Below are 15,282 nucleotides of genomic sequence, written 5' to 3' on the forward strand. Positions count from 1 at the left end.
CCTCCATGAGGGTTTTAAATTTGGAAAAAGTTCTTACTACTATTGTACATGATGTCGACTCTCCGATAACCCCGGGATTATTTTTATTTGTCTCCTCTGACCACTGAGCCCCCAAAACAGTCTTTAAAAAACTTTCTGTGTAGGAGGGGGCTTTCCTCAGAACACAATGTTAACAAGCACTGAGTCACAGCCAGCCCCGATGGTATTTTCCCAAAGGGCCTTCAAAATGAAACTGCGTAGCTTTTTTTTTTTTTTTTTTAAGATGGGGAAAAGCCAGAATTCCAAGGGAGCAGTCATTTTCAGTGACGTTAAGGCGTTTGCCAAGGGCCCGTGTCGTCTCTGGAATGAACCGCCCACCTTTCACAGCAGGAGACGCGAGGGTACTTATACATGTACTCTCATCAGCCAACAGCCAAGAATTGTAGGACTAACCACTGAAGGATTGAGGGATTGAGGGATTCGTCCAGAAGACCATTCTGTGTGCTGTGTGGCATGGGTGGGTTGGAACTTTAGGTTCCTATACAGTCTGTGTGTACTCAAGTTCCCTGGCAGACATAACTACAACTGAGGCACCAGAGAGATCTCTGGATTGAAGTAGGGACCACAGAGACTGTCAGGGCAAGAGACAGGGCTGGAATTCCAGACAATCCCTAAGTGGCAAGAGGAGAGTTATCATGACCCAACACATCGAGTATATCGCCATCGGGGGGAAGAAGGCATGTTAGAGAAAGGGGAAACTGGGAGGCCTTTGACACGATAAAACGGGAAGTCAGGAAAAATTACTCTGACTCATTCTGTGAGTGTTTGGAGAGTCCTCACCTCTTCCTTGTGAGAGATGTAGACAGAAGGCGTGATAGCAAAACACCGACCCCATCCTCTGTGAAGAGCCTCTGCTGTACAGTGGGTGACCACTCTTGGTGTATGCAAACATGGATGAGGGCGTGGACCAGCTCATGTGGAGTCCAGAGGACAACCTCGGCGTAAGTCCCCAAGTCCCACCTTTTGTTTGGATCAGTGTCTCACATAGGCCTAGAGCTTCCCTGCGTAAGCTAGCCACTTCCTCTGTCCAGCATCACACCGTGGCTGGGATTGAATACAATGCCTCCCACTGTGCCTGTTTCTTTATGGAGCTCTGGACTTTGTGAGCACCCGTGGAGGCATCTCCCCAACCCCTAAACTATATACGTAACCTCTTTGTGACTTAGTTTCCCTTCCGTGTTAATGCTGCTTTTCCTCCGATTCTAAGGGCACCAAGGGCACCAGCACCGTCTTATTTCATGTGCGCATGCGTTGCGTCACATGACTAATAACAGCCAATGAGAGGTAGGAGATAAGTATGTCTGAGGCTGCAGAGCTAGAGGGCTTCATTCCCTATGCATGACGCTGGAGAGACAAATGCCGCACCAGCTGCAGGAGCCTTGGTCACCGTGGAGCCTAGTGGCCCAGTTCTTGCTGGGTCCTGTTGTCTTCTCTTACTTCCCTACCTATGATATTTTCTGGAATCACTTCCCCTCACCTCTACATCGTACACTCAAACTGCAGTTGCTAAGGAAGATTTGTACCCTAAAACCACCATCCTAACCCACTGGGGAAATGCCCTGCTGGAATTAATTATCTAGAGATAAGCAAAGTCCACTTCCAGGTCAATCAAATGGGAGCCTCATGAATCCAGTTTCTCCTTATGAGTTATTTTCTGTTCTGGATTGTTGCTCTCAGGCCAGAGTTAGGATGATGGAAAAGATACACACACACACACACACACACACACACACACACACACAAACATACACTCATACACAGATACATACTCACATACACTCAGACACACACACTTACACTCACACATGCTCATAAACACACACACAGACACACACTCACAAACACATACTCACACAGACACACACACCAATGCACGCACACACATACATATGCTTACACATATACATCCACACACTAACAAATGCATACTCATATACACGCTCACACATATACACTCACATATGTTCATAAACACACACAGGCACACACACAGACTCATATAGACACACACTCACACCAATGCATGCACACACACACACACTCACACACTCCCAAATGCTCCCAGATACACACACACACTCATATGCACTTATACACAAAGACACAGACACACACCAATGCACACACATACATATACTCACACACTCACAAACTCACACTCATAGACACACTCAAACACAGCCACTCACAGATACACACCAATACACACACACACACACACACACACACACACACACACACACACACATACTGAAGTGCAAAGACCAGGAAGCATGTGGGAGGGATAAGGCAGCTACTGAGAGGGGTCACAGCATGACTCACTTCTCTACCGTCTCATGGCACAGGGACAGTAAGGACAGTTCTCACTCACTATATAAGCACCAGAAGCAAACCCAGAAAGGGCGAGTACTGCCAGTTTTTATGTCTGCCAGGGAACTTGAGTACACACAGACTGTATAGGAACCTAAAGTTCCAACCCACCCTTGCCACACAGCACACAGAATGGTCTTCTGGACGAATCCCTCAATCCCTCAATCCTTCAGTGGTTAGTCCTACAATTCTTGGCTGTTGGCTGATGAGAGACTCTGGTGAGTGTTGTCATGTCTCCTCCATAGCCTGCAGCATGTGGCTCTGCCGTGCCCACAAGAGGCCTTGTCCTGCGAGCTGAGGCTGAGCCAGGGTGAAGGAGAAGGGTCTTACGTCCCAGCCCCTGATGGTGCACAGTGGTGCTAGAAGCCTAAGCATCTCTGGCTTCCTGTCCAGGGCTCTCTTCGTCCAAAGGGGCCAGAGTAGACTCACGCAAGGGCAGGCTAAAAGTGCCAGTGAGCTAAGAAGTTCGGGAGTGACCCTTGACCTGTGGTGACTGCAGAGAAGAGCATACTCCCTCACACTTCCCACATGTCACAAGGCCGAGCTGCAGGGCAACTCTACCATCTCCCCAGAGGCATTAGGGCGGAGCCCCAACTACCTACAGGTCTGATTGACTCATTAACACAGTCTTTCCCCATCTTTGCTCCCCTACCAGGGCTGTGCTACCCCGATACACAACCCTAGTTGTTTCTAAAGAACCCAGATTCCCACTGGTCTTCCAACACTAAAGACAGTTAGTTATGAGAGAGACTGCAGAGGTAAGAGAGACTGCAGGGCTGGGCTTGTAGCTCAGCTAGTCTCGAAAACTTTGATGCCCTGAAATCATCCCTAGTACTGTATAGACCATGTGTGGCAGTGCGGGCCTATAAGCCCAGAGAGAGAGAGAGAGAGAGAGAGAGAGAGAGAGAGAGAGAGAGAGAGAGACAGACAGACAGACACAGACACAGACACAGACACAGACACAGACACAGACACAGACACAGACACAGACAGACACAGACACAGAGAGGCAGGGGGTGAGGGTGGGTTTGGAGCAAGAGTATTAGGAATCTAAAGTCATCCTTGATCCTTGGCTACGTAGCATTTTGAGGTCCCAGTAGAATATATGAGACTCTCCCTGTCTCCATGAATGACTAAATAAGGCATACATTCATAAGTAGCTCTCTGCAACTTATCTGGTCAATGCTGAGGTCACTGGCAATGACTTCTCAAATCGAACTACCCAGCAGCCCCAGCAGCATATCCGATCCCGTTCAGGTAGACAGCCTTCAACTGAAGTGCCCTGAAAAGGCAAAGAAATGGTCAAGGTCATGAGAAGTCAAGCTATACGGTGGGAGAGAACACTGGCGAGTCCTACACTTAGCAGTCAGTCAAAAATCCAAAAGGTAAGACATCGTCATATATCTCGGGAGAGAACATAAACCAGTGACCCCGTTAAAAATCGGTCAGAGGATGAGGGTAGGCTGTCCTGTGAAGGGGACGTACCCACACCCATATGTCTCTGACAGGGCATGTCGTATAATGGTCGTCATCCAGGCATGGCTGAGTGGATTCAGAAAACATGGTCTCCACACACAATTAAATAGGAGTCTCGGCAGAGAAGGAGCCTTTGACAGACACTGAAGAAAGTTACATCAACGGGGGGCCGGGAGGTGTCGTTTAGGGATAATGAAATTGTCTGGAATTCGAGAAGCTCAGGATTCCATATTCAACCCTGCACAGAGGAATGCAAATCGGTAAATACCTTCATATAAGTAGTCGAATGTCAGGAGCTAGGGGTAAAGAATGGGGAACTATACTCAAAGGGTCTGTCTTCTGGTGCTCGAGAGACCAAAGTTCTTGAGGCCGGCTACACAAATGCACATTAGTTAACAACAGACACTGCACACAAGTTTTGGAGGAAAGATCCCAGGGTGCTGGGCCAGTTTTTTTTTTTTTACCACAATAAACAAAATGGCTATAGGGGGCTCTGGAGATAGCCAGGTGGTTGATGTGCTTGCCACCTAAGCGTGAAGCCTGGAGCCCAGATCCCCCAAACACCATAGAAACGCAGAGCATGCATGTTATGGCAGCTCTGTTATTGTGGCCTTAGAAGAGAGAGATCCCCTACAATTAATAGCATGACTAGCCCTATCGGTGAGCTCTGGGTTTGATTGAGAGACCCTGACTCCAGGAATAAGGTGGAAGATCAAATCAGTCCTCCACACACAAGAGCATAGTATACATACTTGAACATGTGCACACACGCTTGCAAACACACAACATGAGAAGCAGGGGAAAGAGAGCACAGGAGACACAGATCATGTCAGTCATTAGTAATCCAGCTCTCTGTCTCACCCAGTGCTGAAATTCTTCTGTCCAATGGGATACTGGAGAGGCTCACCCAAACATGGCGCCCTTGTCAGTGGGCCTTAGGCTCCCTATCTTTCAGGGAATAATTCACTCCAGAGGAAGGGTCGCCAACAGGTAGACTCCTACGAGGCTACAGAGATCCTCCAGCTCCCACCGCAAATGGAAAGAAAGCCGTATGGAATAAAGAGAAGTTTCCATCCCATACAGTCCCTGTCTGATGCTCTCCCGTAGCTAAGAAAACAGGCTCCGGGTGCCTGGACTGCGTGTGTGAGGCTTGGCATGCCACTCAGGGTCTGTGTGACCTGCCCTAGTGACTTCACCTTCCGAAGCCTGTCATGTCGCGCCAGGGTCATCGTGACAAGACACGGGACAGTTGGGGACTTTGGATGCCGTGATGGAAACAAGGCGGCCGGCACATCTGTTGACTCTCATGGCTGGCTGTGAGTCTCTTTATCCCACTCCTGTGGTTGAATTTGTTGTAGCCACCCCGAGGCTGTCAGAGCTTAAGTGCTCCGTTTCCAAGGCCGAAATTGAAAGCAAGGCAAAGGATGTGTCGGAGAATTGGAAACGACTTCTCCCCAGCAGAAGATTGTGACTCCGAGCCATTTGCATAGGGCTCTCCTCCAAGAGTGAACGTGACTGTTCCTAATAATCCGCCCAGCCGTCTCTGCGCTGCCTACAGCTTGGCAAGGGTGTCTCTCAGATGGACCTCGAGCTCATCAGCTCACAATGGCTCCTAGCCCGGCCCAGTCTCCTCATTCTTAGATGAACACTTGGAGCATTTGTGATTTCTGATCCTGTGCCTTTGTGCACTTCCTGACAGTCCTTATAAAGGCTGTTTTCTAAAGCCAGCACCGTGGTACAAAACCCATGAATACCAGCACCAGGGACGTAGAACAGGAAGCTAATGGTAGGCAGCTCATCTAACCCCATCAGTGAACTCCAAGGTCAGTGAGACACTGTCTCACAAAATGAAGCGGTGTGTTCATCATTTTGTGACTATTGCCGTGATAAAATACCATGTCCGAAAGCAACGTAAAGAAGAAAGGCTTGCTTGTGACTAACGGTCCTCGGAGGTGAGAGTGCAGAATTGCGGGGTTGGCGTGGAAGCAGGCACCTGGCCAGTCACAGGTTGTCTGCATGCCAGGAAACAAAAGTCCCAATCTGTGTCACTAACCAGAGACCAAGTGTTCAAATACGTGAACTTATGGGGAATGCTTTTCAGACAAACCATAACAGGTGAGAAAGCACCCAGAGTTGCACCCTTGGCTACACATACATGCACACACACAGGCACACACACACACACCACACACATACATACATATACATGCACACACACAGGCACACACACACACACCACACACATACATACATATACATGTACACACACCACACAAACACACACCACACACACACATACAAACACATACACATATGCACATACAGCACACATATATACAACATACAAACACACATGACCACATCACACATGCATACATACACATACAGACACACACACCATACACATACACACATGTACACCACACATACATACACATACACACATGTACACCACACATACATACACATACACACATGTACACCACACACATACAGACACACCACATACACACATGTACACCACACACACATACAGACACACCACACAGACCACAAACACACATATACACACACACAAAAACACACACACACAAAAACACACACACACATGCCACATGCACACTTTCTCCACTCCCAAACTTTAGAATAATATCAATAACATTTTCTGGTTTTACAGACCCCTGCTCTTTTCACACACAGCCCCTGAGAACCGTGGTTTGAAGGTAGCATTCCTAGCTTTTTTTTTTTTTTAAATCTGGCCAGTTCACCCCTGGAGAAAACAAGACACTCTGCCTTCTGATAGATAAAGAGGAAGTTATGATTTTTCACAGTAAAAAGGGGGGAAAAAGATGCTCATGGCCTATCTTCCCTCAGACCTGTTAGAGTTTTAAAACCCTAAACCTCCCCTTTGTCTCAACACTCTCATACCAGGTGACTTTTTCTGTCTGCTAGGTTTTAAACCCATTCTAAAATTGCATTAACTTTTCGGTGCACTAAATAAGCAAGCAAGGCTTTCGGTTGCTAACAACTTCTGATTTTTGTTGCTCTTTTTCATTGACTTTCTTTTTTTCCTTTTTTTGAAAGCCCAATCACATCTTGCCTGGCAGAGACCCCTTACGTTTTATTTTCCTGATTCGGGTCCCTAATGAAAGCAAAAGGCAGCCTTACGTGGGTCTTGTATGAATTAGGGACCGTGTAAACAGTACTTAACAGTTCTAATTGAAGGTCAGTAAATCCCCAAGAGATTAAATGAATCCTGCAGGGAGCCGTGTAAATCTCCCTCCCTCTTTCAGCAGAGAAGCCAAGCCCTCAGCCTGCCTTGTGCAAGGCTTAATAAACGTGGTATGCATCTAATCAAAACCATTTTGCACCCAAAGGGGTACGGGGTGTAAATCACAATTATACTTGGCACTAAACCCTTGGCCCAGAGAGGCCTGAGGTTGCCAAATAGCGTCAGGAGCAGACTTCTGGGACTTAGCTGGTCGTCTGGCATAGGTTTCCAGGTCTGCGTGCCCAGCCGGCTTCTCAGCAGGAGAGACCAGATGGAGTATAAACTCTGAAAAGGATGGTGATTCCAAATGACCTCCTCACTCACGCCGCTTCCTTTGCTCTCGGCCAGCTCTGACTTGATCAAAAAGAAATGTACTCATAGGCACCCATGCTAGACCTTCCCCAGAGTTCCGTGAGCTGCACGAGCCCTTGGAGAAAGATAGCAGAAAGTGTCAAGGCCTGGAGAGACCCAAGGTGGAGAGAAAAGTTCTGGTAGACATGGTGCCCAGGAAACTCATGTCACCCCAGCATCCGGGGAGGGCTGCGATGAGAAACTCATGAGCTCGAGGCTAGCCTGGGCTACAGAAAGAAAATCCTGAACCAGAGAAGACAAAAGGGAAGCTTAGGCTTGATGGCGTGAATCTACAACACCAGTTGCTTGGGAGTCTGAGGCAGGAGGGTCGCACATTTTTCCAGAGCTGCTGTCAGTTTGAGCCGTCATGGTAAGACTTGGCCTCAAAAAGTAAAATAAAAAGGCTGGAAATAGCAGTCTATGGTAGAGCACTTGCCCAGCAAGGAATAGGCACTAGACTTAATCCTCACTAATGTAAGAAGAAGAGGTGAGGAGGGAGAGGAGGAGGGAGAGGAAGACAAAGGGGAGGAGGGGCCAGGAGAGAACGGGGAAGAAGAGGATGAAGAGAAGGAGGAGGAAGAAGAAGAGGAGGAAGATAAAGAGGAAGAGGAGGAAGAGGGGGAAGAGAAGGCGGGAAGGAAGAGAAGGGGGAAGGGGGAAGAGGAGGGTAAGGAGGAGGAAGAGTGGGGAGGAGAAGGAAGAGGAGGAGGGGGAAGAGGAGGAAGAAGAAGAGGAGGAAGAGGAGGAAGAGGGGGAAGAGAAGGGGGAAGGGGGAAGAGGAGGGGAAGGAGGAGGAAGAGTGGGGAGGAGGAGGAAGAGGGGGGAGGAGGAAGAGGAGGAGGAAGATAAAGAGGAAGAGGAGGAAGAGGGGGAAGAGAAGGCGGGAAGGGGGAAGAGGAGGGGGAGGAGGAGAGAAGGAGGAAGAGAAGAAGGAGGAGGAAGAGGAGGAGGAGGAAGAGGAGGAGGATGGGGTCAGTACGATGCTCTTTCCCAGCACATCTATGCCTGTCATGAGTGAGTACAAGGACTTGATGGAGGGACCACTGGGAACAAAAGATGGAAGGACCATTGGGAACAGGAGGTCTTCTGAGATATTGTAGACAGAAGAAAAGAGTCCCTCCCAACTCAGCATCCTGGATACTCCCAACATCCTGATGTGTCTGTGACTTCTGACCCGTGGGTCGTCCATCTCTGCACACGTTACTTTCTCCATTGCACATAGGGAAACTGGGGCTCTGGAGAAGGGAACGAGTTTTTACAGCTACCTGGCTGGTTGAGTGAGGACCCAAGTCCAAAGCTGGGCCTAGCCCCACTTCAGAGACTGCTCTTTACCGTCTACCCCACTGCTTCTTAGGGATCCAGGACAAGGGACATGCTCAGCCTTCTCTTAGAGATTCATGGGACAGAGCCTTTTGCAAAAGCTCAGGGAAGACCTAACGGAGAAGGTTCTAGAATAAAACTACGCTAGTTAGTTTTCTTTCATGTGTGTGCATGCACATATGCACGTGTGTGTGAATGTGTGTTCAAGGATGCATGTGCATGTGGGGGCCAGATGATAGTGAGTAGTGTTCTTCAGGTGTTGTCTAGCTTTTCTGTGAGACAGGGTCTATAGATAGGCTGGCTGGCCAGCAAGGCGCAAGAAATCAACATTTTCTCCCTCTCCAGCACCAGGACTATAAGGTGTGCTAATCTGCCTAGCTTTATTAGATGAGTTCTAGGGAGCCATTTCAGGTCCTGGAGCGTTCCCCCACCACTACCTCTCTCTCTCTCTCTCTCTCTCTCTCTCTCTCTCTCTCTCTCTCTGTGTGTGTGTGTGTGTGTGTGTATGTGTCTGTGTGTGTCTCTCTGTCTCTGTCTCTGTGTGTGTGTCTCTGTCTCTGTGTGTGTGTCTCTGTCTCTGTGTGTGTCTCTGTCTCTGTGTGTGTGTCTCTGTCTCTGTGTGTGTGTCTCTGTCTCTGTGTGTGTGTCTCTGTCTCTGTGTGTGTGTCTCTGTCTCTCTCTCTCTGTGTGTGTCTGTGTGTGTCTCTCTGTCTCTGTCTCTCTCTGTCTCTCTCTCTGTGTCTGTGTGTGTCTCTCTGTCTCTGTCTCTCTCTGTCTCTCTCTGTCTCTGTGTGTGTGTCTCTGTCTCTCTGTCTCTGTCTCTCTGTCTGTCTCTGTCTCTCTGTCTCTGTCTGTCTGTCTGTCTGTCTGTCTGTCTCTCTCTCTCTCTCTCTCTCTCTGGATGTCTCACCATCCAGTCGTCTGAGGGCTAGCCAGAACATTCTGGGTTTCTCCCAAACATGTGTCCTGTGACTCTAAGCCTTGTTACCTCTCCACACAAATTGTCCCTCTGCCTCTCAGCATCTTAATGGGACATATAGACAAATATCAAATAGTTCCTTTCTTTTTTCCCTTCTGTTCTCTAGTACGTGAGGAGCGCTTCACCTTTGAGTCTTCAGGTGGCCATGGATTAAGTCTTCTGTGTTTCTAGGATGAGACACTCTTTGGCCACCTTGAGAAAAATAGAGGTTTTTGTAGGTGAGTGGAAATTGTAGGTTTTTTGATAGGAACTCCAAAGAACCTGTGTTTTCCTTATTTTCCCATTTTATCTACAGGTGTGGAGGTTGCTTTGGCCAGGCACTGTGTGAATCCAGGGAGAATATTTTTTTAAGTGATCTAATCAGGGAATATCAATAATTCTCTCTCTCTCTCTCTCTCTCTCTCTCTCTCTCTCTCTCTCTCTCTCTCTCCCTCCCTCCTCCTCCCACCCCCGCTAGGCTTAGTGAAGGAACTCATGGGAGCCAGTTGATGTCACCATGAGTTGAGCCAGCCACGCTAAGGTTGAAGATGGTAGGACGGGGAAGCCCCTGAGCCCCTGAGCCATTGTAAATACTATTGACTTGCCAAACACCCCATTTCTATAGTCCCTCTCTAGATTCTTCTGACCCTGCCTCTCAACTGTCACGATTGCGTAGGCTGGAACTTGAGTTTTTGTTACTCCAAATCTCAACGGCTAGGCACAAGAACTAAGAACTGAAGAATGCATACTCAAGACACGACCTCACCCTCTGCCTCTTCCTCCTCCACAGCCTGTCCTACTCCCTTCCCTTCTTCCTCAGTTGCCACACACTCTCTTTGTACCAACCACAGACTGGTGTGGAGCTTGCAGAGTTGGATTCCCATTGATCAGTTGTTCACCTGTCCAGAGATAACTGGTTCCCCTCTCCAGTTAACGCCCCTCCGTCTCTAGAACTGATTTACTGTATATAAGAACAGACTTGCCTACAGAACTAACCGATGGCCAAGTGGCTAAGTTCTGGCCAATAGGAAGTTCTAAGAAGGGAATGGATAAATCCCTTAAAGGGGAGAGACTGAATTTGGTGTCCCCTCCCCTCAATGCTTAGAACTGAGACATCATGTGGTAGCTAGAGCACCCATCTTAAAGCGAAGATGGCCGCCAAGCTCACAAGTGAAGAAGAGAGGGAATTTTCTTAGGATGGCTCATCACTGTGGGGTGGATATGTAGGCAGCCCATTCATGATTGGCAGATTACAGAAGACAAAAATATTTCCTGGGTCAGCTGCATTTTGACCTTTCTCAGAGTTGCTGGCCTTCACCTTAACCTTGCTTTAACCCACATACTACTCTTTGGCCAGTTATTGTCAGCTCTTGTGCAAACACCAGCTTGTCCACTCACCTCACAGGGAGCTGCAAGCAGGGCAGCTTGAATGATGCCAAGACTCATGTGAGTAAGTAATGTGGTCAGCTATGAAACAAACGTCAGAGAAACAAAGAGTGTAGGGAAGAAGGAGTTTCGCCATCATGCTCTGACTGGAAACAGAGAGAGGAGACTGGGGACCACGTGTAACCTTCAAAGTCATCCTCCCACCTCAAATGGCTTACTTCCTCCAAATAATTGCTATGCCACTTCCTACGTTTTCTAGAACCTTCCACACTAGAGCTACTTAGCTGGGGCCAACCTTCAACATAGGAATCTATGGAGGTATATTACATATTCAAACTGTAACATAAATGAAGGTGTTGGTCTCTCTAACAAGGGGCTCGTGAGCTGAGCTGGCTCATCCCCGCCGTTCTGCATGAAGTTCAAGAGGTTGTGTCTTTGGACATCTAAGTCAACAGGTCATTGTGTATGGTGTGCCTCTGGAGAGTGGGCAGCCAGGAAGTGGTCACAAAGGGACTCCATTGGGAGCTGTTGAATGGCCCTCACACCCCAAGGCTGGCATTCCTGAGGGTCTGAATCGAGAGAAAGAGAGAGGTTGGGGGGAGAGGTCTGGGTGACACATCATAGTATTCTGCTAGAGTGTTCATTGACTCATTCAACAACAGGCTTCCTGTGTACCTGCCCGGTGCTGAGAAACACACTCCTTTCCCCTCGTTGCCCTGCTTCCAGCCCCGTCCAGCCCCTTCCAGCCCCCGTTCCCATTCCTTCCCAGGCTTCCCTCCTCCATCTTCCTCTCAACCCCCTACAGTCTGCCTGGAGCCAGAGCTTCAAGAATGAGCAGGCGCCTTAATTGCTTCTCTCTCCTCGGTGACATCAATTGGAGGTGACATTTCCCGGGCACGGCGCTGCATCCCTGTGGCTGCATATTCCCCCTGTCATAGGATATCACCGAAACTGTCACAAGTGGAAAGCTAGAAGCCATCGAAGGAGTCGGGGGCAGGAGGTGGGGGCGCTGAAACCCGGGGTGGCATTCAAAGGGTTGGTGAGACTCACTTCCCAGAGCAGGTTCCAGAGGTATGGTCTGCCCTGGTGATCTGTGCCTTGGGAGACTTGACGCCATCTGGCATTTCAGGACTTGCACCAACTAGGTCTCACCCGGAGCAAGGGGAAATGGGCTGGATCCTGGATTTCACAGTCAACCTTGGAAAAGGTGTTGATGCAAAACGGAGGGGGTAGGGTGTGGAACAGGGCATCAGTCCCAGCAGAAAGCTGGCTTCTCGGCCTCCAGTGGAGTCTTGAGCTTCACTTCTGTCACTTTGGAACTGTCTCTTCCCAGCCATGAAATCAAGGCAGTAACATTCGCCTCCAAGGGTGCTGATGAGAATTAAGCATGAGATTTCATCAGGTCAAATGAGCTAAACACATAGGGGGGATTTGGGGAATCATCAAGAATGGTTTCCCTGGCTCCTCTGGTCACCTGTGGGCTCTTTTATTATTAGATAGGATCCTACTGTATAGCCCTGGGTGCCCTGGAATTTGATGTGTGGATCAGGCTGCCTCAAACACACAGAAATCTGCCTACCTCTGTCTCCCAGGTTCTGGAATTGAGAATGACCCACCATGCCTTGGCTCAGTGTGCTCCTCTTTCAGCAAATTATATGAGATTTATTGCAAAGAATGTCCCCCCAAAATGACCACACACCCCATTTCCATTCCTAAGAATGTCCTTTGTTTCCTATCTGGACCTTCTGTTTCCTTCCCTGACACGTCTCCATCCAGGGGTACCCCCGAAGTCAAGGTTGTCTTTTCAGAGCTGAGATCAGATCAGACCATTAGCCGGTCAGGAGGATCCCTACTGTGGACAGCCTTACCTATCTGTTGGCCATCTCCTCCCCAACACACACGCCGCCTCTCACTTTTCGAGCCCAGCCTCACCTTTTGGTTCAATAAGCAGCAGCTCCCTGCTACAATCCTGCCTCATGTGTGCCAAGGCTATCTCAGAGCCATAGACTGGACGTTCTCTGCCCCGGATGTCCATCCATACTCTCTCCTGATGGCTGTCATGGCAACTGCTCAAGTACCATTTAAGGTAGGTCATCAGGGATTGTACAAGATTCCCTAGGTCAGGCTTTCTCCCTTCTCTCCCCCTCCCCTCCTTCCTCTGATTTCCCCTATGATGTCTCCTTTCTTTCCTTTTCTTCCTATCTCTCCCTCCTGGCCTTTTCCTCTTCATCTCCCCCTTCCTCACTTCTCTTGCCTTCTCACTTCTCTTGCCTACTCACTGGTCTGCTTTGGCTACATTCTGTTCACTCGACATAATCCAAAGTGTCTGAAGAGGAAACTTGAGTTGAAACAATGTCTCCAACAGGTGGTGTGTAAGCAAGGCTGTGGGGCATTTTCTTGATTGATCAGTGATTGATGTGGGAGGGTGCTGCCAACTGTGGGAAGTGCCATTCCTGAGTAGGTGGTCCTCGAGTGTGTAAGAAAGCAAACAGAGGAAGCCAAGGGGAGCAAGCCAGTAAGCAACTTTCTGTATGGCCTCTGCATCAGCTCCTGCCTCCAGGTTCCTCCTTCCTTGAGTTCCTGCCCTTATTTAGTGATATTCTCTCTCCCCTCCCCTTTCCCCTTTTTCCCCCTTCCCCTCCCTCTCCCTCCCCCTTCTTGCCCCTCCTCTCTCTCTTTCCTCTCTCTCTCTTTGTGTCTGTCTCTCCCCATCCCCCTCCCCTTTCACTCTTCAACTTCCCTCCCTTCTCTCCTCAATGCTCTCTTGCTCACTTCCTTTTCTCTCTCAGCCTGTGCCTCACATTTCTCACGGCTACTTGGCTACTGCATTGCCAACACCCAGAGCAGTGCTCATAGCCAAGGTGACACTAGGAGTATCTCTCCTGCATGTGACAACTGTGCCTGATGGACCATACTATCTCAAAAGAGTCCTAAAAGAAAGCCTCTCAGCTGCTCCAAATCTCAGAGTCTTGTGAGATGTTTAAGGGCATCTGTGTCCTTACCACCGGCCATTGCATGAGTCTGGCTTAGCCCACAGCAGCTCCCAGAACCTCCATCCAGGCCATTGCTTGGACAGACTAAGGACAAATATCCACTCTGCAGTTTGGCCTCCAGGTTCCTAAGGTCTTAAAATGCAAACGACCCCATTTTCCAGACAGGGTACTGGCTTTGACAAAGCCATTCACCGTTCTGCCTCTTTGCAGTAACCTCCCCCCAACCCATGACTGCTCCGTGGCTCTCCAACCAGGCCCTTTCTGAAACTCTTTGCACATCTGGCTCCGTGCCCGCCATCCTTTGCCAGGGAGCATGGGTGTCAGTTCCACTGGGAATATCATATGGATCCCTCCTGTGGCTCTCCCACAATCCTCACTTTCCCTTGCTTTGATTAAATTTTCCTGAGTGCCCACGCCCCACTTGCCATAGACTCAATCGTGTGATGACAAGAAAGTCCTTCATTGGGCATCCTTAGCACCCATGAGGAATAGAACACACAGTGGGTGCTCCGTAAACTCCTATTGGGTGTGTATCAGTACCAGCCTCATTCAGAGGGGGAAAAAAATCCAAATTCTCCAGTGCTCTGCCTTGTCCTGTGACATTTTCGTCGTTGCTTCGACTGTCAGCTGGATTTGATTATTAATAATAAAAACAGCTCAGGATTTATGGGGCACCATGGAACCGCGGCTGACTAGTGGGCTAAAGTTGTACGTGAGAACCAGTCTGCTACCTGAAACCCAGCAGTTCATAAGGAAGGACAAGAGAACCTGATCCGCTTCTGCAACATGGACAGCTCTTCTCTCTCATGGTTCCTATCTCCCAACTCCGCCTGGCTGCCCCTCCGCAGGCGCCATCATAAGGCTGCCAAAAATCGAGGCTCTGAGGCTGGGGGGAAGATCCCCTAAGTCAGAACTCTCGGGAGGGGGCGTGGAGCGGGGCCTTGGAGATCAGGGTGATATGGGTTTGCTTTTGGCCCTCAGGATTTGCTGTGGTCGGCCCACGGCATGCTTGGAATCAATTGCAGGCATTCAGGAATCAGATTTTTACATGAGGAGAAATCTTGATTTCTCTCTTCTCTTGAAGAACTTCAGCCTGCATTCCCGTCTGGCAAGAGTTT

At 49.0% G+C, this 15,282-nt stretch overlaps 1 long non-coding RNA gene across 2 annotated transcripts; it reads left to right on the plus strand.

Annotated features, from left to right (window-relative positions):
- The first annotated feature begins 841 nt into the window (after positions 1-841).
- Positions 842-6,673, plus strand: LOC120095987 (uncharacterized). 2 transcript variants are annotated; one of them, XR_005492001.2, is made up of 3 exons: positions 842-980; positions 3,667-3,794; positions 3,918-6,673. It is a non-coding gene; the product is annotated as an uncharacterized LOC120095987 (long non-coding RNA). The 2 variants fall into 2 exon arrangements; XR_010056547.1 differs by lacking the exon at positions 842-980 and having other exon boundaries at positions 1,148-3,794; positions 3,918-4,145; positions 4,841-6,673.
- Positions 6,674-15,282: the final 8,609 nt, after the last annotated feature.

Source organism: Rattus norvegicus, chromosome 12, assembly GCF_036323735.1.
Source record: "Rattus norvegicus strain BN/NHsdMcwi chromosome 12, GRCr8, whole genome shotgun sequence".
Taxonomy (NCBI): Eukaryota; Metazoa; Chordata; class Mammalia; order Rodentia; family Muridae; genus Rattus; species Rattus norvegicus.